The sequence below is a fragment of the Aedes aegypti genome, chromosome 1, assembly GCF_002204515.2.
Source record: "Aedes aegypti strain LVP_AGWG chromosome 1, AaegL5.0 Primary Assembly, whole genome shotgun sequence".
NCBI classification, from domain to species: Eukaryota; Metazoa; Arthropoda; class Insecta; order Diptera; family Culicidae; genus Aedes; species Aedes aegypti.
In genome coordinates this window covers 304212269-304236039 of record NC_035107.1, presented here as the reverse complement: position 1 = coordinate 304236039, position 23771 = coordinate 304212269, and the positions used below count along the sequence as shown (strand labels likewise).

General features: G+C 37.7%; 1 protein-coding gene across 5 annotated transcripts in view; it reads left to right on the top strand.

Moving 5' to 3' along the window:
• Positions 1–23771, top strand: part of LOC5579075 (ETS-like protein pointed) — a 412535-nt gene that overhangs the window by 223085 nt on the left and 165679 nt on the right. Inside the window, exon 1 of one of the 5 annotated variants that reach the window (XM_021838388.1) lies at positions 1861–2148. The exons of 1 other annotated variant lie outside the window; for it this stretch is intronic. The gene's annotated coding sequence lies outside the window, so the exon portion shown is untranslated. 3 more of the 5 variants (XM_021838387.1, XM_021838391.1, XM_021838390.1) reach the window with 3 other exon arrangements.

Here is a 23771-nt window from a genome sequence, read left to right as displayed (position 1 = left end):
TAGATGAGCGCTGGTGAAAACACTCAATATAAATTTGTATGAGAAATAAAAAGACACTGATGAGAGAACTGGAAAGAGATCTCATCTGTATCTCAAATCATCTGTATCTAATCAGCTTATTCATCAGTAGCCCCATCTATGACAATATTAATGAGAAAAGATTAAGATGTTGATGAGAGCTCTTTCAAACTACATCCTGTTGAAGGAGCTAGATAAAGGCCCATAGAAGAGTTCGAAAAACACTGCATGATGAGTAGGCCGCAAAGAGATCTCATCTATCTTCATTTAAGCTTTGTCGTCAGTCTCTATTTAACTTCTTCATCAGTTTCCATCTAACATGGAAAGGTCACTGCTCACACTCATCAGTACCGATTGGAAAATCTCCTTTGAAAAATCTAGTAAGATCTTGCACTTACTAAAACCTTAGTTACTATCAGATTTATGAGAAATCTGGAAAAAATAACATCTGTGAAGAATGATTGATGAGAAAACTCGCAAGAAACTAATGAGATGTATGATGATACTGATAATTGGGAGAAGATTGTTAAAGAGTCATTGAGACCGATGAATTGTAACCAAACAGAGAGCAATGCTGAGACGAGATTTTAGAAAAATAATGATGATAATTCTCATCCATGAGCCGTAGAGAGATAGATTTCGATAATGGAAGTAGGAAGGGACCAATAAGAGAGCTAGAATGAGATTGGTGAGAGGGCCTAGAATGAGATGACTAAAATTGAAATTGAATCGGGAGCTATTGGCTCTTAGACGATTGTAACGATCAATAATCTTCTACTGATATATCAAGCCTAGTTTTCACTCAAGTTCAAAATTTCATCCATATTAGCTATTTATGCGTCCCTGCTTCGAAAGCAATATCTCGTTCCATCCCATTGCAACCGATCGATCGTTCACTTGTTCATAGTTCACCCATTACCGAAACCGAACCGATCGCTTCGCTTCGCATCGCGTTTCGTTTCGTATTCCTTTCGTATCCCATCTTGCACCGCTTCGTACCGCGCACAGGTACACCATAATCCACCCACACCCGATTCTTATTCTTCTGCATCAGGAGCATCGATGCGAGAGATATCACTTCCGTCCCTCCCGACGCTTTCTCTTTCGATCGCAGTAGGCCGGTGCTCGCTCTCTCTCTTTCGTTTTCTCCCATACGAATGCACTCGGCCCTTCTCCGGAAGGAGCGCGGAACCTCCCGAAGGCACCGACGGGATCTATGCTTCTATCTATGCTGGATGCCTCCATCATGCTTCCTTCTGCTTGCTGCCTTGCTGCCAGCTGCGTGTAGGTACCTACATTAAACGAAGGTACTTGCTTGCCACCCAGTTCGTCGCACCTCGGCCAGGGAGCCAGCCAGTCCACGGTTGAACGTTATCCGAGAGAGCAGCAAAGTCGTTTCGCTCTGTTCGGTGCTTCGTGTTTCGTACATCGTTTTCATCGTCGTCGGCAAGGCCTACTGCTGCGCGCGTAAGCGCACATGTGCTGCATAGGCGGTGAGCGAGCAAAGAGTGATCGGTGCGATCGGCGGGTATTGTGCAAACATAGCACGCGAAGCAGGCGCTGATTTGCGATGTTTTTTTGTTCTGTTTTCGTTTTTTTTTTTTACTTTTCGATGGGGAGTGAGCGGGACGGAACGATCACGCGCTGCTGCTGGGCACTTACATGCGCACCACTACACCCACGGCGATCGGTGAGTTGTTGCTTGTGTTAGCGGCGGTGCGCGAAACCGACAAGCGACCGAACGAACCACGAAAAAGAGCGTGTGTGAAAAAAAAACGTAAATATTAAATTTTTCATTCACTTTTATTCGTTCTGGGTAAAGTTTGGCGTTTTCAGTGTTCAAGAATACATTGGTCGGTAGGTCGGTCGATCGGTGCTCGAGAGCGTGTTGTGTGTACACTGGCTAGGGCCCTTGAATTTCCTTGGTTCCGTTCCGTCGCGATCGGCAATGTGAGTGAAATTTTGGATTGCAGGGCTGTGAAAATCACGATTTGCGCGCGCGGTGACAGTGACAGCAGTGTGGCATACACTGACAGCATGTGCAATAACAGAAGCGGGTGACGAGGGGTGATCACGCGAGTGGGGGTGTCAAATCGCAATTTGTGCGATTGCGTAACAACAAACAGCAGTGTATGTGTGTGTGCGTGATTTGAATTTTCCGCTGAGGAATTATCCTGAAAAGCAAGCGGCGATCTTCTTCAGTGCATGTGATTCTGGTGACTGACAGCAATCGAAGCAACCTGTGCGCGCGAGTACGCAACTTCCAGGCCTACTTCTCGTCGTCAAGCTGCAAGGTTCTATAATTAGAGCTTTATGCTAATTGCTTCGATTATGGTTCTTTTGCCTCCTGCGATCGACAGTGTACAGTAAACCTCTACCATCTTCGCGTTGTTTAATCCAGAGTAATAAAAGCCGGGCCCCGACGGACGTTTTATTCACGCACCGCTCGTCCGGCGGCCGCGCACCGGCATGGTTCGAAAATGGCAAACCGATTCAATTTTAATTATCCCCGCCGCATTTAGCGATCTGAGTGATGATTTTTATGGATCCCACTCCGGTGTGATTGAACCGCGCGCGCCTAGAGATCCTTTTAGGGCTCGAGCACGCTCGGGCGATCGGCTAGTGGTTCGACGCGTTTTGCCGACGGTATTGCCGATAGAGAAGCGCAATCAAATGGTTCAAATGGTGGACCGCAGGTTGGGGGAAGGAACTTCCAAGAAATGGTCACTTACGGGTAATGACTCGGCGGAGCGGGGTCCTTTTATGGGGAACAATTATCGATACGATGCAAGTGACGTGCAGCGATTAGGACCGCTTGGATTTGCATAACATTTGTAGGGCGTTGCGTCAAACACGACTCTGACTCTGCTGATATCGCATCGAAGCAATCGGGAGAGATTGCCATCGGAGGAGGCGTTGCTTTTATGATCTAAAATGTGATCAATATAACAGCTTTATGATGATGTATCCAAGTGATCTTTGCTATCGAATGCAATCTATAGATTAATGTGTTCAGTTACTGCAGGTACATTTAAGTTTTTGACGAAAGCTTGGACTGTTAGACGGACTTCAACAGATTTATCTCCCAAAATATGATCTTTTGCTTTGTAAACTTGGAACGGTAGCCAGATTTACAGAGTCTTCTTCATAACTTGAAGTTTGAAGTTGTTATCAACACTTGGAAGGGTTTGCTGGAACGTTTCAGGTCTAAAATACGTGGAATCAGAAAGATTTATTTATCATTCCATTTGGATTGGGATGTCTGGATGTCCTGAACAACTATGTCGAACTTATCAACTATTCCGATCGGACGATTTCGAAGGAAGCTGATCAGAAACTCAATGAATAATAAACTGTGAGGCATGATTCTTTCTAGTTGATATAGAAGAAACCAGTAAGATGATAAACCCGATGAATTCAATCGCCTGATAACGTTTTCTGAAAACAACCTTTCTTAACAATAAGTGTAATAAATATCTATCCAAATTCTGCACTAAATCGTATTGCATTGACTGCTTGGATCTACTCCATCGAATGCATCTAGTTACCTTGGCTTGAATTGAAGTCCTCCTTGAAGTGGTCCTTGACGTCTTTAAAAGTAACTGAGCACACTTCTCATCGGAAGCCGAGAAAGCTTCTCCAAAAAGCTGAGAAAGCTTCTATCAGAAGCTGAGAAAACATCTATCAAAAGCTGAGGAAACATCTATCAAAAGCTGAGAAGGCTTCTGTCAGAAGCTGAGACAGCTTCTCATTAGAAGCTGAGAAACTTCTTTCACAAGCTGAGAAAGCTTCTATCAGAAGTTTAGATAGCTTCTCATCAGAAGCTGAAAAAGTTTCTCCAAGAAGCTGAGAAAGCTTCTCCAAGAAGCTGAGAAAGCTTCAAAAGCTGAGAAAGCTTCTATCAGCAGCTGAGAAAGCTTCTATTAGAAGCTGAGAAAGCTTTTCCAAAAAGCTGAGAAAGCTTCTCATCAGAAGTTGAGACAGCTTCTCATCAGAAGCTAAGACAGATCCTCATCAGAAGCTGAGAAAACTTCTCATCAGAAGCTGAGAAAGCTTCTCATCAGAAGCTGAGACAGCTTCTCATCAGAAGCTGAGACAGCTTCTCATCAGAAGCTGAGACAGCTTCTCATCAGAAGCTGAGACAGCTTCTCATCAGAAGCTGAGACAGCTTCTCATCAGAAGCTGAGACAGCTTCTCATCAGAAGCTGAGAAAGCTTCTCATCAGAAGCTGAGAATGCTTCTCATCAGAAGCTGAGACAGCTTCTCATCAGAAGCTGAGACAGCTTCTCATCAGAAGCTGAGGAAGCTTCTCATTAGAAGTAGAGAAAGCTTCTCATCAGAAGCTGAGAAAGCTTCTCATCAGAAGCTGAGAAAGCTTCTCATCAGAAGTTGAGAAAGCTTCTATCAAAAACTGAGAAAGCCTCTCATCAGAAGCCGAGACAGCTTCTATTAGGAGCTGAGAAAGCTTCTCATCAGAAGCTGAGAAAGCTTCTCATCACAAGCCGAGACAGCTTCTATTAGAAGCGGAGACAGCTTCTTTTAGAAGCTGAGACAGCTTCTATTAGAAGCTGAGTCAGCTTCTATTAGAAGCTGAGACAGCTTCAATTGAAAGCTGAGACAGCTTCTATTAAAAGCTGAGACAGCTTCAATTAGAAGCTGAGACAGCTTCTATTAGAAGCTGAGACAGCTTCTATCAGAAGCTGAGACAGCTTCTCATCAGAAGCTGAGAATGCTTCTCATCAGAAGCTGAGAAAGCTTCTCATCAGAAGCTGAGAAAGCTTCTCATCAGAAGCTGAGAAAGCTTCTCATCAGAAACTTGAAAAGCTTCTCCAAGAAGCTGAAAATGCTTCTAAAAGTAGCTAAGAAAGCTTCTAAAAGAAGCTGAGAAAGCTTCTCATCAAAAGCTGAGAAAGCTTCTTCAAGAAGCTGAGATAGTTTCTCCTAGAAGCTGAGAAAGCATCTCCAAGAAGCTGAGAAAGCCTTTTCAAGAAGCTGAGAAAGCTCCTCATGAAAAGCAGAGAAAGCTTCCCATCAGAAGCTGAGAAAGATTCCCATCAGAAGCTGAGAAAGCTTCTCATCAGAAGCTGAGAAAGCTTTTCATCAGAAGCTGAGAAAGCTTCTCATCAGAAGCTGAGAAAGCTTCTCATCAGAAGTTGAGTAAGCTTCTCATCAGAAGCTGAAAAAGCTTCTAAAAGTAGCTGAGAAAGCTTCTAAAAGAAGTTGCGAAAGCTTCTAATAGAAGTTGGGAAAGCTTCTCCTAGAAGCTGAGAATGCTTCTCCTAGAAGCTGAGAAAGCTTCTCCAAGAAATTGAATCGAATCGAAATCGAATCGAAATCGAATCGAAATTGAATCGAAATCGAATCGAAATCGAATCGAAATCGAATCGAAATCGAATCGAAATCGAATCGAAATCGAATCGAAATCGAATCGAAATCGAATCGAAATCGAATCGAAATCGAATCGAAATCGAATCGAAATCGAATCGAAATCGAATCGAAATCGAATCGAAATCGAATCGAAATCGAATCGAAATCGAATCGAAATCGAATCGAAATCGAATCGAATCGAATCGAAATCGAATCGAAATCGAATCGAATCGAAATCGAATCGAAATCGAATCGAAATCGAATCGAAATCGAATCGAAATCGAATCGAAATCGAATCGAAATCGAATCGAATCGAATCGAAATCGAATCGAAATCGAATCGAAATCGAATCGAATCGAATCGAAATCGAATCGAAATCGAATCGAAATCGAATCGAAATCGAATCGAAATCGAATCGAAATCGAATCGAAATCGAATCGAAATCGAATCGAAATCGAATCGAAATCGAATCGAAATCGAATCGAAATCGAATCGAAATCGAATCGAAATCGAATCGAAATCGAATCGAAATCGAATCGAAATCGAATCGAAATCGAATCGAAATCGAATCGAAATCGAATCGAAATCGAATCGAAATCGAATCGAAATCGAATCGAAATCGAATCGAAATCGAATCGAAATCGAATCGAAATCGAATCGAAATCGAATCGAAATCGAATCGAAATCGAATCGAAATCAAATCGAAATCAAATCGAAATCGAATCGAATCGAATAGAATCGAAATCGAATCGAAATCGAATTGAAATCGAATCGAATCGAATCGAATCGAAATCGAATCGAATCGAAATCGAATCGAAATCGAATCGAAATCGAATCGAAATCGAATCGAAATCGAATCGAAATCGAATCGAAATCGAATCGAAATCGAATCGAAATCGAATCGAAATCGAATCGAAATCGAATCGAAATCGAATCGAAATCAAATCGAAATCGAATCAAAATCGAATCGAAATCGAATCGAAATCGAATCGAAATCGAATCAAAATCGAATCAAAATCGAATCAAAATCGAATCAAAATCGAATCAAAATCGAATCGAAATCGAATCGAAATCGAATTGAAATCGAATCGAAATCGAATCGAAATCGAATCGAAATCGAATCGAAATCGAATCGAAATCGAATTGAAATCGAATCGAAATCGAATCGAAATCGAATCGAAATCGAATCGAAATCGAATCGAAATCGAATCGAAATCGAATCGAAATCGAATCGAAATCGAATCGAAATCGAATCGAAATCGAATCGAAATCGAATCGAAATCGAATCGAAATCGAATCGAAATCGAATCGAATCGAAATCGAAATCGAATCGAAATCGAATCGAAATCGAATCGAAATCGAATCGAAATCGAATCGAAATCGAATCGAATCGAATCGAAATCAAATCGAAATCGAATCAAAATCGAATCGAAATCAAATCGAAATTAAATCGAAATCGAATCGAAATCGAATCAAAATCGAATCAAAATCGAATCAAAATCGAATCAAAATCGAATCGAAATCGAATCGAAATCGAATCGAAATCGAATCGAAATCGAATCGAAATCGAATCGAAATCGAATCGAAATCAAATCGAAATCGAATCAAAATCGAATCGAAATCGAATCGAAATCGAATCGAAATCGAATCGAAATCGAATCAAAATCGAATCAAAATCGAATCAAAATCGAATCAAAATCGAATCGAAATCGAATCGAAATCGAATCGAAATCGAATCGAAATCAAATCGAAATCGAATCAAAATCGAATCGAAATCAAATCGAAATTAAATCGAAATCGAATCGAAATCGAATCGGAATCGAATCGGAATCGAATCGGAATCGAATCGAAATCGAATCGAAATCGAATCGAAATAGAATCGAAATTGAATTCGAATCGAAATCAAATCAGAATCGAATCGAAATCGAATCGAAATCGAATCGAAATCGAATCGAAATCGAATCGAAATAGAATCGAAATTGAATTCGAATCGAAATCAAATCAGAATCGAATCGAAATCGAATCGAAATCGAATCGAAATCGAATCGAAATCGAATCGAAATCGAATCGAAATCGAATCGAAATCGAATCGAAATCGAATCGAAATCGAATCGAAATCGAATCGAAATCGAATCGAAATCGAATCGAAATCGAATCGAAATCGAATCGAAATCGAATCGAAATCGAATCGAAATCGAATCGAAATCGAATCGAAATCGAATCGAAATCGAATCGAAATCGAATCGAAATCGAATCGAAATCGAATCGAAATCGAATCGAAATCGAATCGAAATCGAATCGAAATCGAATCGAGAATCGAAATCGAATCGAATCGAATCGAATCGAAATCGAATCGAAATCGAATCGAAATCGAATCGAAATCGAATCGAAATCGAATCGAAATCGAATCGAAATCGAATCGAAATCGAATCGAAATCGAATCGAAATCGAATCGAAATCGAATCGAAATCGAATCGAAATCGAATCGAAATCGAATCGAAATCGAATCGAAATCGAATCGAAATCGAATCGAAATCGAATCGAAATCGAATCGAAATCGAATCGAAATCGAATCGAAATCGAATCGAAATCGAATCGAAATCGAATCGAAATCGAATCGAAATCGAATCGAAATCGAATCGAAATCGAATCGAAATCGAATCGAAATCGAATCGAAATCGAATCGAAATCGAATCGAAATCGAAATCGAATCGAAATCGAATCGAAATCGAATCGAAATCGAATCGAAATCGAATCGAATCGAAATCGAATCAAAATCGAATCAAAATCGAATCGAAATCGAATCGAAATCGAATCGAAATCGAATCGAAATCAAATCGAAATCGAATCAAAATCGAATCGAAATCAAATCGAAATTAAATCGAAATCGAATCGAAATCGAATCGAAATCGAATCGAAATCGAATCGAAATCGAAATCGAATCGAAATCGAATCAAAATCGAATCAAAATCGAATCGAAATCGAATCGAAATCGAATCGAAATCGAATCGAAATCAAATCGAAATCGAATCAAAATCGAATCGAAATCAAATCGAAATTAAATCGAAATCGAATCGAAATCGAATCGGAATCGAATCGGAATCGAATCGGAATCGAATCGAAATCGAATCGAAATAGAATCGAAATTGAATTCGAATCGAAATCAAATCAGAATCGAATCGAAATCGAATCGAAATCGAATCGAAATCGAATCGAAATCGAATCGAAATCGAATCGAAATCGAATCGAAATAGAATCGAAATTGAATTCGAATCGAATCAAATCAGAATCGAATCGAAATCGAATCGAAATCGAATCGAAATCGAATCGAAATCGAATCGAAATCGAATCGAAATCGAATCGAAATCGAATCGAAATCGAATCGAAATCGAATCGAAATCGAATCGAAATCGAATCGAAATCGAATCGAAATCGAATCGAAATCGAATCGAAATCGAATCGAAATCGAATCGAAATCGAATCGAAATCGAATCGAAATCGAATCGAAATCGAATCGAAATCGAATCGAAATCGAATCGAAATCGAATCGAAATCGAATCAAAATCGAATCGAAATCGAATCGAAATCGAATCGAAATCGAATCGAAATCGAATCGAAATCGAATCGAAATCGAATCAAAATCGAATCGAAATCGAATCGAAATCGAATCGAAATCGAATCGAAATCGAATCGAATCGAAATCGAATCGAAATCGAATCGAAATCGAATCGAAATCGAATCAAAAAAACTTGGAAGCACAGAAGTAACAGTGTCAGAACCCAAAATCCCGTTTTCACGCACCGCCTACTGTTTCGCCGAAAAAAAAACTCGCTCTACATTTTGAAATGATTCTTTTTTCGGGTTGAACGATTGATAACACCCCGAGGACCATTAATTTCGCGTTTAGATAAAGCCACTGTTGTCGTTTCGCTACCATGTTCTATATTAGTTGGCAACCGAAAGTCTGATCGAATCGAACGAAAGTCCTATCTGTGTGTGTATGTGTGTTTTGTTGGCCGTTTCATTCGGCGCATATCATTTACATGTCATTACACAGTACACAGTTTTAGCGTTTTTTTTTGTGGAAAAGAAAAACTTTCCACTCACTGCTCGAGTTGTCACAGTGTGAAGTACAAGCCACTTAACAGCGCCAAATTAAATAGAAATAAATTACGACCGCCTATTTGTGTAGTGGTTGCTAGTTCTGACTAAATGATGGTGGTGTTGCAGCAACAAGTGTCACATGAGCCCACCACCGTCATCCGAGCTGTAGAATCGAGGTTCGGGACATTATTACGCGAGTCCAGTTGCGTCAGGGGGAGAAATGAGTGTTTACATTAGGATTTTTTTCCTTCCCGCGTCAAAAGTGTGGGGGGTGTTGACGTTAAGTAAATAAATCGTTAATCACATTAGATTAGCTCAATTGGGAAGTCACGCTAGATGCGGTCAAGAATCGACATCGACGACGACGACGGTTGCTGCGATCGAAGCTGTCAAAGCGGCTTGCACGGTCATGCGTGCACACATATTGACAGCTTTCGCTGACGGTTACGCGCGCATAAATGCTAAAAACCCACTTAATTAACATAAATTATTAAATTAACATCTAATTTACTCCAATTGTCATCCAATTTCGGTCAATTGACAATCGCCCCGTTGCAGGCGTTTGTTTAGAGAGGGAAAATGGGGAAGCTGCGAAGCAGCGGCGGCGACTCACCGGCTGTTGGAGAATTCTAGTTTCCATATAGAGAATGACCGTGCGGACATTTGTAGTCGAAGTGACTGTCGTAAAGCGCTTGGAAACGCTCAGCTTAGTTTCTGAGGACGATGCACGACAATGGCTCATTGGAAACATTACAATCGTGAGTCAAAGAGTGCCTTGAGTGGTGATAAGCGCAAACGCCCACGTGCTTTTTCTCCTTCTTTGATCGGGATACTACGATTCTTAAAGATTCGCTTCTGACGGATTGATGTCTGGCCACACTGGCATCTGACATAATCATAGCAGGCGCCTTCAAACGTGACCTTGCAAGGTTAGCCGCACAAGTCAAGAAATTGGTCCATTACAGGCCTTTCAATTTTTGAGCAAAATCCGCCACTGACCATTGTGCTTGTGATGGCCACAATGATGGCGGCGGCCATTTGGGGACGATTAATTTTCCCATCAAGCGAGGCGTTGATGACCGGGCGGCCACCGTAATCGTCCATTGTTTTCCTGAGAGGCGCTGAAGTTCATTTCAGAAACAAACTTCCGAATCATCCCACCGCCGCCGCCGCTGGTAATCATCATCATTGTCCAACTAATTCGCCGCGATTCTATAGCCTACTATGTCGCGAACTCAGAATTTCAGATTTGACGCGCAATGGCGTCCATTGGAGTGATTCACCTTCGGCCTGCGATGACATCTTGCGAAGGGGAAAAAGGGTCAAAATGTACATATGGGGTCAAATTCTTAAAGCTACTCAATAAGTAGGCGGTGCTAAAATCACAACTTTGGCGAAGGCTTCTGTTTCCAAAATGCATCCAAAGGGGTTTAAAGTACGGTCTACTCTCAATAACTCTATATTGAAGGGACCATCGAGTTAGGGATATAGTGAGTTACAGAACACAAATTCAGGGCAACTGCGATCCAAGGGACCATCGAGTTAGCCAAGAAAACCAACTTTTACTATGGTTCTTTAATTCGATATCAAGATGCGGAATATCGAATAAGGAAAAGTTGACTCAGGCAATATCAGGATTTCAGAATTTCCCACATGTTTCTTTTCGAATTTCACTGCACCCCAGATGTGACTGTAAAGTTTCTCCTGAATCTTGCAGCAATTACTCTACAAAAAAAAACAATCATATGAATCAGAACAACTTCCTTAATCTAGAAGCGTTCTACAATGAACTGTCATATGCTCGCTACAACTTCTTAGTAATGTCTAGAGGATTGTTTTAGAGGAGCTCAAGATTGCCCGCATAATCAATAACTATATTCGTACTGTATCCCGTAGTGTGCACAACTATTTACAACAATACACCAGTAATTTCGTACAACATCCAAAATAACAATAAGTCGACACTACCGCAAACGGTTTTTACAAATTGGGAAACAGTAACCGGGAAAATAACAGTATGGGGAATAGGCGGTTAAGTTATGTCACCATTTAAAAATGACGAATTTCTCGAACAAAATTTCTCGTTTACAGTTTGCCAAATTGTAGATATACTATCCACTTTTTTGTTCAGCCCACAGTAAGGCAAACAGTACCAGAACAGTTTTACCATAAATTTGGCTTGAATACAAATAATGTATGTGGTTTAGTTGGTTTATACTGCTTTATTGTATTTTAACCGTATGTGGATTTGTTCTGTTATACTTAAGCCATTTGATAAATAATGATTGATAAATAAATTCAATGGACAATAAAACAAGAAAATATGCGTAATGCTAATAACGCTTATTTTCTGTTCCATTGTGTGATTTTCATAATAGAATAAGAAATTCAGTCTTAATTGTATTGTAATTTTTTATATTTTTTCTTTATGCACATTTTTAGCGCCTTTAACTTATACTTCGTGTTCCAGTGCAATGATCTCACTCACGTTGGTCTGTTCATCATCGGGATGTACCACATTTAACGTCTACAGAAACTCCAAAACCTGCCTTCTTCCTTTATGTAATAATATTCCCACAAATTTTGTAGCATTGATGTATCGTGTTTCTGGAATTCTGAAAAGAACAAATGAAAATCTGTCAACTCTTATTCCAGCGAAAAATTAAAATTTAACTCACCTGAGGATATTTTACAACAGCATGCTCGAGTCAATTAATGTTCCGGCAGCCCTGAAAGCACAGACAATTAATTAAGTACGTTATTTAGACGCAATATCGGATGAATTATCTTACCAAGAAGTTCCAAAATGCTTTTCGAAGAAATGAAAACAAATATGACAACGGACTGCAGTGAAAAATTTTCACCGGACTAGCCAAACGCACACAAGCGACGCATAACCATTCCCCTCACGGTATGTTTAATCTGAAACCATAAAATTTTCAATGTTTGTGTGGCATCTATTCCAACTTTGTGAACAGTATGTAACCATACTTGAATGTTATCCCAAAATGTTACCATCTGTGATACAACCCACGTATGTTTTTATATAATTGAATTGTTCATAATTTTCAAATGTGGATTATATGGAACTAATTGATAACATCAAGCTGTACGTTAACCGGTAATGAAATAGTAGATGTAGGGTGGGATACAGTACATAACTGAAAAATATTTATAGTCAAACAAATAGGCTACAATAACGGAAACAGTTAACGTATGACTTATGTTTTACATATTGTTTGGACAACCTATGAAAGCGTTTTTAGCTATGCGGGTGCTCTCTAGCAAGGTTTTCCGGTAGTTTTTCGAAACCGTTGAGGCAATCTGTAGATAACTTTCTGGCTTCAAGTATGGTATCACGAGTCGGCCACAATAAGGGCTGTCTGGCGGTTAAGAGTCGGATTAGAAATTCTTCCGCTAGGTGGCGCTAGTAAAAATAAATCTACAATCTTCTCTACTTCAAGATCTTTATCAGATATATGGTTGGTGGCTTTGGCAAAGATATTCAGCAGATTGAGGGCTATCTGAAGGTAAGACCCCCCTCCAGAATCATCTAGGCCCCCCCCCCCAGAATTATTGATGATAATAAAAAAAAATAATAAAAAAGATAACAACAAATTAACTAGTAGCAAAATCTTCTGATTCAATGTAACTACTGAAAAGATTTTTGTCAATAACAAGAGTCATGGTCATTGACAAAAATCTCTTCAGTAGTTACTTTTTTTATGTTGTACAACTAAAATGAGGAAACCTCGCTTGTCTCACATAGCATCAGCGTGGCGGTTTTGACATCGGTAAATCGCACGACAACCGGTAGCTTAACCGTTGCTGTCAATCAAATAGTTACTGTTAGAAATAACTTTTTGTTGCATGCGATAACCACAATTTTTCGACGTCTCCGTTGCAAAAAATACCCTGATACAAAAAAAGTGTCAAGATCCTGGAAATTAGATTCCCAAAATTCGTTCCAAATCCAAATAATACTGTTTAAGCATGAAGCAGCATGTTCCCTGCATTCTGATTTATTATGTTTTTGGAGGATATCCTGTTCGAGGTGTCCGTTGATGAGAATTCACTAAAGAAATCCATACATTAACTCCAACTCTTATAATGTCCGAAAAAAATAGACAGATTGCTAAAGGACTTTCTAAGACAAAACATAGGGAAATTTTTTGGCGAAAAATAAGGCATAACTTTCAAGAAATTGTTGGCATATCCATGTTTTCTTTAGATGAATGTCAGAAATTTAAGCTGGTGTGAAAAAATGTTACAAAATTATCGCTTAAACTATGTTTTCCAAGAAAACTTATTATTTTATGAATTATTTTTGATTTATTTCCAACAGATTTGTAGCATTTTTTTTTTTTTAAATAACTTCGATATTCTTTATAGAATTTTAGAATAATCAAATCTCTTCAGGAATATTGAAGGGAGGCTTCAGAACTTTTGAAAATCTCTTGTAAATAAGTCAAATAATGTTGTGGGACTTGTTCATTTATTGATAACGAATTCCTCCTTGTTGACATCCATTCCTTGCATGTCTACTTTTTATTAGCAAATTGATTTCGGAATATGTTCCGGGATTTACCTAAAAAATTTTTACTGAATCTTTCAAAAGCTAAGCTTTTTCTCGCAATTCCTCAAAAAAATAATTGATTCTGTCAAATCTAATAATGAGAAATTTCGCTGAATGTTCTACTAGAAATTCTTCTGTGACTTTAACTTCTAATCCCCAGCTTATTCAAGAATTGAAAAAATATTGTTTTTGAAATGTCGATTGCCTGCGAATCTTCAGAGGAAATTTGTTGAAAACCCCAGAAAAAGTCCGAAATTAGCATAGCGGTTGAGGAATCTGTAGAGAAATTTGTATTGATCTTCCTTAAAACACTTCTTTGGAAATACTTATTTTTTGAGGGCTTCGTGGCCATGCGGTTAGTGTTACCAAGCATTTAGCCGTATCGAATCAAGGATTGTGGGTTCGATTCCCGCTTCAGGCCAGAAAACCTGAAGTCAAGGAAGGATAGATTTCAGAATAATTTCTAAAGAAGATTCTGAAGCAACTTGAGAAATTTATTTGTAAGTTCATTACACTCCAAATTTTTGATCAGTCTTCCAGCAATTTCATTTGCTGAAACCAATTCAGCAATACATCATTTTGCTGATGTACAGCACTTTTGAAATTATTTACTGGAATTCAGCAATTTAACTTGCTGGAAACTTGTCAAATCATCAGGTTTACTGGTTTCCAGTAATTTATATGACAAATGATTGATAACCAGCAATCGATTCGAAATTTTGCCGTAAACCAGTAAACATAATTACTGAACTTCAGCAACAGTTGTACTTGTCAACCGATATAATTAAAAAAAAGAAAACAAATCATTCATTTGGTTTCATTTGCAAATCAGAAAGGTTTAATTAATTGCACTTTTTTTGTTTATCTCTCGGAATACCTGAGTAAGTACTATATTTAACGAAATACTAATTATTGATTAATAACTCAATGTGAAGTGTTTATTTCTAGGATGGCAACAATACCAGAATGGCAAACGGGGCTTTACCTTTACCTCATGCAAATTTTTTTTTTACACTGCGGAACACGTTTTTGTCTCCAGCACCAAAATACCGCTATTCACTTAAATAAGGGTTGCTGGATCCATTGCCGTTTTCAGAAATGTCATAGCACGTCTAGTTTTTGAGATATTGGCTGTTGAAAATGCAAAAAATGCCTAATTTGCCACGAAATTCAAACTATATGTTTAAAACAGCACTTACCATCAAAGTTTGTATTACTTTCGATGCGGAAAAGTTATTTTTTAATGGTTTAGAGAATTGTTGTATTTTGTCATATAGAAGAAACGAAAAATTTTGTATGGAGACTGCAAGCATGTTGAAAAAATCGGTTTAATCGAAATTTAATCGTGTAATTTGAATCAAATTATATCTGAAATGAAAGTTCAAGTTTTACAAAAAAGTTTGGTAAATTTTACTTTAAATTTCATGTAAACATCAATAAAACCAGTGTTTTATACAACTTTGCCGACCTGTAGCTAAAAATTGTGACGTGCTGGAACATTTCTGAGAATGGTATCAGATTCAGCAACTCCAAATCTACCAGAGACACATAATTTGATCCTTGAGACACGCAAAAATGTCATTTTTGTTGCGCTGTGTTATTTATACTTATGAAAATAAATGTTTATAGCATGTCACGAAATAGCATTTTTAACAGTTTTTTTCGAACTTAACCTAAATGTTCCATCAACTAGAACCTAGCGGCCCGAAATTGCTGGAAAACAGCAAGAAATCTCACAAGAGTAACGAATACCAAAGTGCTGATTATTCAGCAAGTTAAAGTGCTGGATGATCAGTAAACCAGCTGTCATTTTTATGCGAATTTGCTTTGCTGAAAGATCCAGCAAATTTCATTTTGCTGGATCGATTGCTGAATTTACAGCACAAAAAAAAAATCAGCAATAATTTGCTGGTTAACAGCAATAAAATTTTGGTGTGTAGAGAGGTTTTAACTATTCTGTAATTAACCTCTAGAAAAAAGATTATAAATAATCACTTATCTTTCATTGTACCATTGCCCATCTGCTTCAACATTTTGTTGTGTCTCCTTCCTTCGCATGACGCTTTGAGGAACTTCGTACAAAAATCTGTCCATACTCCAAAAAAGGCAATATTTTAAAGAATATAAGAAAGGAAAATTATAGGAGTTTTGAAAAATTGCAAAATTCTTCGGTAATGTTTTAAAAACGGAGCGGCAATGTTTTCGCGTTTAACTCTTATAGTATTTCAGAATAATAGATCTTTCATAAAAATTTTGTTTTGAATTTCTGAACGTAGGAAAATAAATAATTTTACATCAATATGTACACCATAGTATCATGAAACTTCGGAGTTGATAAATAATATTTTATAAGATTTAAGTTACAAATACTATAAATAAATAGTACTTTCAGTAAGAATGCCATCCATTTGAACACCAATAATTTTCTATTATAAAAGACGAAGAAAAAAAAATTGTAGTAAATCCTACAAGGACCACCTAACTTTTTTGTGAGATACATTGTCAATTCTTGAATTTTACGAAGGAATTCTGTATTTTTTTTTGATAAGTAGTGATTCGTAGAGGAATTTGTAAAGCTACCTCTAAAAATATTGAGAAATACCTGGAGTAGTTTTTGAACCAAAAAAAAGGAGAGTGGATGAATTTTTTAATGTTAGATATGAAAGAATCCGACCATTACCATTCGGAAAAAAATGTTGAGTTATTTCAAGACTCTGAAAGAATATTTTATGGAACTTTTGGAGAATTTTTTGAGAAATTGGTGAAAAATTTCTTCAGAAAATTCCGAAAAGCATCGTTAGTGCGGTTTAAAGAAAAAAAAATATCTGGAAAATACTCAGATGAATCTCTGGTAAATTTTTCAGAAGAATCTTAGGGAAACAATAATAAAATTCTCATAGAAACTCCTGAACAATTTAATTACTTGGGAAATCTTAGAGTATTTTTGCGTAACAGTTTTTGAAAGAACAGTTGAACGTATTTCGTTAGATACTTTATAAGAATGTTAGAATTCTTTGAAAAATTCTTAATTAGGCGTTTTTGAAAAAAAAAATTAAATAAGATAGAGTTTTGAAGGAATGCCGGATGCTGCTCCTTGATTTTAGAGAAATCTATAAAAAATGTCTGTGAAAAAAATGCAGATACATCTGCGGAAATCATGAGTAAAATTTTCCCAATTGAATTCTTTACGATTACCCATGAAATTCTTGTGAAAAATTACGAGGAATTCTTAGAGCAACACCTGGAGGAATCATTTGATTGTTTTGCAGAAAGTCCGGATAATATCTGCTGCGTTTTTTTTTTAAACAATCCTGTAGAGAAATTTAGAAAGAACTTCGAAAGCAAAGTGGGGAGAACTGATGCTAAACCATTGAAGAATTCGTGAAATGATTCCTGGCTTGGTGATCTTGACGACATTTTAGGTGAGAGTCATAGATTTTTTGTACTATTTTTTGAAGAAGCTCTCAGTTATTCCTGAAAATCTTGAACAAATTTTCTACGAACAACAAAAGGATATTTTGATTGGAATTTATATGTAATAAGTACGTAGAGGACCTTCAAGGAGAAATTATTAAAAGAATTTCTAATGCATTCTTTAAGTGATTTTTTTTAGCAATTTGATAGATAAATTTTCAGAAAGTCTGAGAATGATTTTCCGTGGGAATCTCAGGATGAACTCAGTGAAAACTGGCGAAGGAATTCTTGGAGAAAGCACTAAAAAGTACGAACATAATTTCTAAAGAAATTCCCGTAGGAATTCTCAGATCAATCTCTTCAAAGCACACGGTTGACTACCTGAATAGTTCGTGAAAGGATCAAAAAGGACATTCGTTGTTGGTTGTTTTTGCTAGAATTCTTAAAGAATTTTTGAATGGATTACAAAAAGAATCAATCTTTCCCGTAGCGAGGATTGAAATTTAAAAATTACACATCGGTGTGCCACGAAATGAGACAAAAAACATATAAATAAAATCAATATAATTCTGATAAAACTACGCTGTTGAGCAGAATAAGGGCTACTTGTCTACATTGGTGCCATACTTATTACCTCCAGATAGCCATAAATCTGTTGAATATCTTTGCCGAAGACACTAATCCTCTAGCTGATATAGATCTTGATGTAGGGAAGATTGATGATTCCTTTTAACTAGGGCCACCCAGTGGATGAATTCCCAATCAGACGATAGCCCTTGATCAGCTAATAAGGATAATGAGATACAAAAGTTTGAAGACAATTTGTTACTAGCCTAATGGATGTGTTTCTTATCAGAATTTCCACCACAAGATCTGATCTGCTGAACAGCTTTGTCGAAGACATCAACCTTCTAGCACATTTGGATGTTGAGATATCCGTTTGAGGCCAATTTTGGACCCCTCGTTTCCACGCTTTTTCCGTTCCCTAGAAAAGGGGTTGGGTTAGCGGGATGTCTCACCCAAGGATTGTAAGGCCAACTAATCGCATTTACTTCAAAATTAGCAATTTCTCCAAAATCTAGAAGTGCTTTCTAAAAAGATATGAGCCAAAATTGACCAAATATACAGATTGTCAGATAACTACGTTTTCAAAAAAAAAAAAAAAAACAATATTATCCTAAAACTTCTTCGTAATTGCCTTTAAAAATATTCAAAGTTAATGAAATGCTTCCAAGAGTTCTAGGTAATCTTCGAAGGATTGTTTTTTTTTTTTTTTTTTTTTGATAAATTCAAAAAACTATTTCTGAAGTTATTCTTGGAGATGTTACTGTACTACAAGATTAACTACTGATTGGATTTTCGAGTACTTTTAGGGAAAACTCGTATTGGAATCTCCAGAAGGATTCACGGCTTCTATGATCGTTCCACGAGTCGATATCAAGTCATATGGAACATCGACTCACGAGGGCTTCACTGTAGTTCGTTCAAAGTATCTGGAAATGCCGTTACGCTTGCAGGTTGCTGTTACTGAAAATGTCGTTCCTAGAGACGATCGTTTCCTAGGACTATCGGAGAAGGAGTCAGTCAGGGATTTCAAAGAACTTCTCAAGAGTACCCAAGAGGTGTTCAGCGATTCACGAGTGCTAAGTCAGCTAGGGCTTTTTATGTGTTGAACGCACCTAGAGCTATAAGTCGACATGATTAAGCTAGTTATAGTTTTTAATGTGTCCCTTTGAAGTTCGTATTGATAACTGTTGAACTCATGAAAAGCATTTAAAAAATTTCAAATGTTTCTTAAAATAATTTTAAGAACTTCTCAGGAGATTCTTTATACAATAACCTTTGAGGAAGTATTTAATCATGTACTCTATCTTGACTGTCAGAAATTTGACCAAACTTTGCTTCAGAGTTTTCTACAGAAGTTCATTTAGCTTCGATCTGGAAAAAATCTCAGGAAACATCTTGTAATTGAAGAAGAATGGAAGAGTAGTTACAAAAAATTCTCTGATATTTCAAATTTCCAAGATCTCCACTAGGTAGTTTGCCTTTAATTTCATCAGAAAAACGTACTCAATTTTGGGTTGATTTAAGGAAAAATTGAGTTCTTTCAACCCAAGCATAAGATGCATTTGGCTTATTGGGCCAAAGTACTCCCATTAGGTAGAAGCAATTACTTTTGACAACATTTGTGAGATGAAAAAAACAATACTGAGAGATGTTGGCTCACAAGAACAATTGATATCATTATGATTAAGTACACTGAAAGGAACGTTGAAGTAATAAGAACTACGAACATGTTTTTAAATTTACTAAATATTTGAAACTAGTAGTCCCGGCAAACGTCATGAAACGCCCGGTGCAAAATGGATGTTCCGTTCAATCCTGTTTTCTTAACTTTCCCGTTAAATATTCTTTGCTTTTTATATACACAAACACGTCGGAACCCGTCAGGAACATAGCTATGGAATAATTTTCAAAATCCGATAGCCCATTATCAAGCCATTTCGTGACATACAAACACCATTCCATTTTTATTTATATAGATAGATAGATAGATAGATAGATAGATAACTGTGAATTGAGTCTGCACCATTCAAGTGGCATTGTGCATTTAATTTAACCCTCTGATCTAGTTTTTTTTTAACTGCAATGCTGCTCTCAGTGTATGCTTAATGTTGGGTAAAGCTTAATCAAAATTTAAGTGAAACAAATTCTCCGTGTAGGCTTGCGATGACATTTCGTATTGGGGAAAATGGTTCAAAATGCACACCTGAGATTAAATTCTTGTTCTCATCGAGTAGGCGATGTCGAATTTAGAGCATACTGATTTGCTGCTGAAATGCAAACATTTAAGAAGTTTCTAGCCGATTCCTTGAAGAAATTTTCTACAGCGACTCCCGTTTGTTTGTTGGAAAATTTCTTGCCTGAATTTCCCACGCATCAAGATAGGCCAAGAATTTTCTTTTCCGTAGCAAACCGGGCTAGGTTCAATATCACAGTGGGAAAAAGGTGGCAAATCTACTAAGAATTCTGTACCTAGTGAACACGATGCTTCTGATTTTGATGTTTGTCAAAAATTAACTGAAAAATCGAATTTAAGTAATTCTGCTGACCGCAAAGATCTTTATCATGCTCATTCCAGCAAAATTCTCCATTTTTTTTAGTTTTATACAGTATGTCTACGAATTAACGTCTGAAAAAGTGAGTACATGATTGCACAGAGATTGCTATCATGCTTCTAGATACTTTGTCAAAGGTATACCTGCAATATATTGCTCGAAAAACACTAGGAATTACCTCATGAACTGTTTCTTGCAAAGATTTCTGTATAAATTAATGCAAGGATTTGTGTTATAACTTATTAAATGTCAATATCCACTAATGATACCTACATTGCAATTTTTCAAAAAATTCCTACAGGAATTTCTCCTGAAGTTCTCTCGGAGAGTCTCTTCAATACCTCTAGCTATCCTTTACGACATTTCAATTTATGTAGCTCCAGGCTAGAGGACCAAATAGTTGTAGCAGTAAACGCTCAGTTATACACAAAGACCATGCTGAGGGATGCTTGCCTTGCTTACAGAAATGCAGAATTGGTTAATTGACAAAGAAAGTTCTCAGAAACTGTGAAGTTGCTCATAAAACAATTAAGCTAAGAAGTACGTTCTCTATCTCAGTTTAGAAATGATATCAGGAAGGAAACAAAAGATTTTTCCAGATTTCCCTCCACGAATTCATCAAGGGGATTGCTCTAGATATACTTCCATTAATTTTTTCACCGCTTTGTCCAGTTGTCACCGCAAGAGATTTTCCTTACGTTTGTACAGAGATTCTTCCAGGAAAACGCACAAACGTTCAATTTAGGGTTGTGTGAAAAATGGAAAAATGATTAGAAATTCTTACAAACAACCCTTCAGTATGTGCAGCACCGATTTTCTCAGTAATTTTCCGAGCCATTTTCATAGGGAAAAAGATCCACAGATTCCTATAGGAATTATTCCGGAAATCCTTCAGAAACTCTTAAATATATTTCTTATTGGTAAATACTCCAGGCAATCTTCCAGGGATTCCTACAAAAATTCCTTCAGGACTTCTCCTTGTATTTTGCCAAGCATTCCTCATGAAGCGGCTACAGTATTTTTTCAGAAAAAAATCAGTAGAATTGTCCTCATCATTTGATCCATGGATTCATCTAGGATAGTGTTTCAAAGATTTATTAGAGGAATTCCAAAGAAAATCTGTGGATCAATTCCTAAAGTTAACGAATATTCTACCTTGTCTGTTACAAATTTGCTCCAAACTTCATATATAACAGAGATATACATGTTGCGATCCTATTCGAATTGCATCAGCTCAACATTATTTCGGATTATAGCACACGAAAACACATCTCAAATCTCATTACGTGGAGCCGATTTCAATTCTGCTCTACCGCAAAGGTAAACGTAAACTGTTTTATTTCATTCTCTTTGTTACATACAATTCAATATAATAGGGTTCTCCAGTAATTTTGTTTGACCAAATTTGAACTACAACACACATAAGAATAGCTCCAAGATTTTTTTTTTCAGGCTTACTATAAGTATTCGTTCTACAATTAATCTCAGAAAACATCTTCCTCCAGAAAGCCATTCAGCAATTCATTCAATGATTTTTTTCAAGAGTAATACCAGATATTCATCAAGGGACACATTCTACATAACTGTTGTGAAACTTACCTACATTGTAGTAGTTTCCCAGGAATTGCACAGATCATGCACAAATTTATAGATATTTTCTCCGAGAATTTTTCAAAACCTTCTCCAGAATTTTTTTCAAAAATTCTGATTTAGCTTTGCAAAGGATTATTCTAAAAATGCTTCTTTTTTTATTTATTTATTTATTTATTTGGAGCAGGGAAAAGCCCTTGGGAGTGAAGATCAAGTGTATCCTCTTCTCCAAAAGGCATAAAACCTACTCTTCTTTTCGATATATATATATACAAATCATGTGCACTTCCAGTGAGAATATGTTCTCTTTTAAGGAAGCGCCTACTATAACTACAGGATACAAGCTTACTAATTAGATAGATTATAAACTTTATATAAATTGAATTAGGTAGGATGAGCTGTTGACTATGTGCCGTTGAAATGATGTCTCGCTGACAGGGAAACTGGTGCTACTGCTGACCAAGGATACCTGGATGAAAAACGACGAAAAACGGTGTCGTTGTAGTCCAAGAGCTAACGGCGAAATGTTGTTGCTGCTGAGTGTTCTGTACGAAGACGTGGCGAGGTTCTGGAAGCGTTAAAGGACTCCGTTATTGGCGTAGTATCACTGGCTTCGGCCAGACATATACCAGTTTCTGTTACCTGGAAGGGAAACTGGTGCTACTGCTGACCAAGGACACCAGGATAAACTACGACGAAAAACGGTGTAGCTGTAGGCTGACAGGGAAACTGGTGCTACTGCTGACCAAGGACACCAGGATAAAATACGTCGAAAAACGGTGTCGCTGTAGTCCAAGAGCTAACGGCGAAATGTTGTTGCTGCTGAGTGCTGGAGATATTGCTGACAGGGGAACTGATGTTACTGCTGATCGAAGCAATGTAAATCTGAAGTAACTTCTGGGCGAAGGCGTGGCGTGGTTCTGGAAGCGTTAACGAACTCCGTTATGAGCGTAGTATCACTGGCTTCGGCCAGACATATACCAGTCTATGTTACCTGAAAGGGAAACTGGTGCTACTGCTGACCAAGGACACCAGGATAAAAGGGAAACTGGTGCTACTGCTGACCAAGGACACCAGGATAAAATTCGTCGAAAAACGGTGTCGCTGTAGTCCAAGAGCTAACGGCGAAATGTTGTTGCTGCTGAGTGATGGAGACATTGCTGGCAGGGAAATTGGTGCTACTGCTGACCAAGGACACCAATTACTGGAGAAATTACTGCAAAACTGGAGTAACTTCTGGGCAAATTGCAGGCGTGGTTCTGGAAGCGTAACGAACTCCGTTATGGGCGTAGTATCACTGGCTTTGGCCAGACATATACCAGTCTATGTTACCTGACAGGGAAACTGGTGCTACTGCTGACCAAGGACACCAGGATAAAGGACAATGAAAAACTATGTCGCTGTAGACTAAGAGCTGCAATGGTATTGCTGTTGAGTGCTATCCAAAGGCTGGAGACATTACTGCAAAACTGGAGTAACTTCTGGGCGAAGTGCATGTCTTAGAAGTGGATACGGAAACGTATTGATGAAGTTGGAGCTAATTTAGTCAAGCTAAATCAAGTACAGGTTTACATTGCTTTTAA